Source organism: Mandrillus leucophaeus, unplaced genomic scaffold (assembly GCF_000951045.1).
Source record: "Mandrillus leucophaeus isolate KB7577 unplaced genomic scaffold, Mleu.le_1.0 Scaffold38, whole genome shotgun sequence".
Lineage (NCBI taxonomy): Eukaryota > Metazoa > Chordata > Mammalia > Primates > Cercopithecidae > Mandrillus > Mandrillus leucophaeus.
The window spans coordinates 5030498-5034709 of record NW_012104031.1 but is presented as its reverse complement, the minus strand read 5'-3'; the positions used below and the strand labels follow the sequence as shown (position 1 = coordinate 5034709).

Below are 4212 nucleotides of genomic sequence, written 5' to 3'. Positions count from 1 at the left end.
AAGGAAGGGAAGGAAGGAAGGAAGGGAAGGAAGGAAGGAAGGAAGGAAGGAAGGAAGGAAGGGTGGGAGGGAGGGAGGGAGTCGGATAATACAAAAGGCCGTGCCATGAATTCTTAGTCCTACCTGATCTCCAGGGGCGCCAGAAGGGTTGCTGGAAGCCCACATAGACATACGGTATATGATAATATTTCTTTAAAAAAAAAAGAGAGATATAATTCACATGTCATATGATTTGCCCATTTAAAGTGTACATTTCAATGGGTTTTGGTATATTTACAGTTTTGCAATCACCACAGACCATTTCAGAACATTTTATCAACCTAATAGGAAACCCTGTACCCATTTGCAATCACTTCTGCATTTTCCTGCAACCTCCCAAGCAACTGAAACTGTCTTTGCAAAAATTACAGCAATGGGCAAATTATGACAGTGAAAGAGATCCGACCTAACTGACTCCATCTTGCTTCTAATCTCCAAGTTGCCCTTGTTCATTCCTGGGCATAGGCCAAACTAACTTTGGGAGGAATTTAGCTTATAACTTAACTTTGAAACAAAGATGAAAACAGCCTTTTCCCTTAACACAGCCCCTTCTTGCCTGGGGACCAGACTGCCTGTGCAGCACTAGCAAATCAACCTCAAGATTAATGCAGATAGTCCGGGCGCACAGTGGCTCAGGCCTGTAATCACAGCACTTTGGGAGGCCAAGGCAGGTGGATCACCTGAGGTCAGGAGTTGGAGACCAGCCTGGCCAACATGGTGAAACCCCGTCTCTACTAAAAATACAAAAATTAGCTGGGAGTGGTGGCAGGGGCCTGTAGCCCCAGCCACTCAGGAGGCTGAGGTAGGAGAATCGCTTGAACCCGGGAGGCGGAGGCTGCAGTGAGCCGAGATCACGCCACTGCACTGCAGCCTGGGCGACGGAGTGAGACTTCATCTCAAAAGATTAATGCAGACAGGCCACGAGATTTTGAACCTCCCCAGTTGCTCCGAAAGCTAGCATCACTATTGTAAAACCTAAGATCAGGCTCCAGACATTTTTCACCCTGCATTCTGATGTACCGGCTGGCCCCACCCAGGTCGGTAATCTGGCTCAACCAGTTCTGGGATCTCACCTGGGAACACAGGACAGGAAGAATAATCCCACTTTGACCCCCGATGATTTCATCTCTGACACAGCCAATCAGCATTCTCCACTTCCTGGCCCCTACCCACCAAATTATCCTTAAAAATGCCAGTCTCCAAATTTTCCAGACTGGTTTGAGTAATAATGAAACTTCCATCGCTCCTTCAGCAAGCTCTTTGTAAATTAATTAAACTCTGTATTGCAATTCCCCTGTCTTGATATGTCTGCTCTGTCTGGGTATTGGGCAAGGAGAACCCTTTGGGTGGTTACACAAGTACGTATCCACTTTACATTTCTACAAATGTGCCTGCTCCAAATTTTTTTTTGTTTGGTTTGTTTTTTGTTTTTAGGCAGGGTCTGGCTCTGTCACCCAGGCTGGAGCACAGTGGTGCAATCACGGCTCACTGCAACCTCTGCTTCCTGGCCTCTAGCGATCCTCCTGCCTCAGTACCCTCTACCCCCTTGCCCAGTAGCTGGGACTACAGATGCGGCCACCAAGTCTGGCTAATTTTTATGTATTTTTTGTAGAAATGGAGTTTTGCCGTGTTGCCCAGGCTGTTCTCAAACTCCTGGACTCAAGCAATCCGCCCACGTTGGCCTCCCAAAGTGCTGGGACTACAGGCCACCTTGCCTGGCCTGAACATTTCACATAATGTAACCATACAATATGTGGTCTTTCGTGTCTAGTTTCTTTTACATAACATAAGGAAAAGCTTCCCCTGTGCCCTCGGAAGGATCAATGAAAAAGCAACTGACGAAAGGCAGATTAATTGGAGAAAAGGCATATAGATTTCTTAACATGCATGTGGGGGAGTACTGCACAGTTACCCTAACCTCCGAATGGAGTATAGGAGGTTACATACCATCTTTTTTCTGTTTTGAGACAGGGTCTCACTCTGTCACCAGGGCTGGAGCACAGTGACGCAATCTCAGCTCACTGCAACCTCCACCTCCTAGACTCAAGCGATCCTCCTGCCTCAGTCTCCTGAGTAGCTGGGACTACAGGTGTGTGCCACCATGCCTGGCTAATTTTCGTAGTTTTTGGCAGAGATGGGGTTTCACCATGTTGGCCAGGCTGGTCTCAAACTCCTGACTTCAGGTGATCTGCCCGCTTCAGCCTCCCAAAGTGCTGGGATTACAGGCGTGAGCCACCATGCCTGGCCCATACCATCTTGAGGTTACAAAATGAATGGTAACTCAGGGCATGGGCAAAAACAGGTTATCGTGGTAAGCAGGTTTTAGTGGCAAGACATGTTATGAGAGGGGGAAAAGATGAGGCCTGGCTAGCGTAAGTGGTCTTGTTAGGTAGATGAAATCTCACAGGTAGCAGCCCTCAGAGAGAATTGATGGTAAATATTTCTTTCAGACCTTTAAATTTGTCAGAGTCTCAGTTAATCTGAGACTCTGATTAGACTCCTAAATCTAAAGAAGAGAAGGCCTGCATCAGTGAAGATTTTCTCTACTGATGCAAATCTCTCCCACCAAAGACAGCTTTCTTTTGCAGGGCTACTTCTGTTTGCAAGGCCCTTTGAACAGCTGTCTCAAAATATGTCAAAGAAGGATATATATCCCACCTCAGCCTCCCAAAGTGCTGGGACTACAGGTGAGCCACCATGCCCGGCCCCAAAGAAGGATATTTTAAGGGAAATATTTTTATTTCTTTCACTAACTAATAAGTACTTCATTCCTTTTTTATTGCCAAATAATATGTAGGACATAGAATATATTATTTATAAAGTCATCAGTGCTGGGTAAGGTGTCAGAGCCCCGCATCAAAAAGTGGTTAACTCACCACTCGCAATGGCTCACGCCTGTAACCCCAGTACTTTGGGAGGCCAAGGCAGGTGGATCACCTGAGGTCAGGAGTTCCAGAGTTCCAGACCAGCCTGGCCAACATGGTGAAACCCCGTTTCTACTAAAAATACAAAAATTAGCCACGTGTGGTGGCAGGCACCTATAATCCCAGCTACTCAGGAGGCAGAGACAGGAGAATCGCTTGAACCCGGGAGGTGGAGGTCGCAGTGGGCCGAGATCGTGCCATTGCACTCCAGCCTGGGTGACAAGAGTGAAACTCCATCTCAGAAAAAAAGGGGTTGACTTGCCGGGCGCGGTGGCTCACGCCTGTAATCCCAGCACTTTGGGAGGCCGAGGCGGGCGGATCACAAGGTCAGGAGATCGAGACCACGGTGAAACCCCGTTTCTACTAAAAATACAAAAAATTAGCCGGGCGCGGTGGCGGGCGCCTGTAGTCCCAGCTACTCAGGAGGCTGAGGCAGGAGAATGGCGTGAACCCGGGAGGCGGAGCTTGCAGTGAGCTGAGATTGCGCCACTGCACTCCAGCCTGGGCGACAGAGCGAGACTCCGTCTCAAAAAAAAAAAAAAAAAAGGGGTTGACTCATGGGTTGGTAGGAAGACTTTATTGACAACAGTATAGGTTTGAAAAAGGAAAGTTTTACTAGAAAGAAAGAACGCGCCTTTCCAGCCCCTGACCCAGACCCGACAGTCGCCGAGATGTTGATGCCTAAGAAGAACTGGATTGCCATTTATGAACTCCTTTTCAAGGAGGGAGTCATGGTGGCCAAGAAGGATGTCCACATGCCTAAGCACCCGGAGCTGGCAGACAAGAATGTGCCCAACCTTCGTGTCATGAAGGCCATGCAGTCTCTCAAGTCCCGAGGCTACGTGAAGGAACAGTTTGCCTGGAGACGTTTCTACTGGTACCTTACCAATGAGGTATCCAGTATCTCCGTGATTACCTTCAACTGCCCCCGGAGATTGTGCCTGCCATCCTACGCCACAGCCGTCCAGAGACTGGCAGGCCTCAGCCTAAAGGTCTGGAGGGTGAGCGACCTGCAAGACTCACAGGAGGGGAAGCCGACAGAGACACCTACAAAAACAGAGTGCTGTGCCCCCTGGTGCCAACAAGAAAGCGGAGGCTGGGGCTGGGGCGGCAACTGAATTCCAGTTTAGAGACAGATTTGGTTGTGGATGTGGTCAGCCACCTCAGTAAAATTGGAGAGGACTGTTTTGCAATGAATACAATTACAGCCAAAAAAAAGAAGGAAAGAAGGAAGGAAGGAAGGAAGGAA

At 48.5% G+C, this 4212-nt stretch overlaps 1 protein-coding gene and 1 pseudogene across 1 annotated transcript in view; both read left to right on the top strand.

Moving 5' to 3' along the window:
- Positions 1 to 4212, top strand: part of LOC105547152 — a 29116-nt gene that overhangs the window by 13055 nt on the left and 11849 nt on the right. The window lies entirely within an intron of this gene.
- On the top strand, positions 3635 to 4133 carry LOC105547118 (annotated as a pseudogene).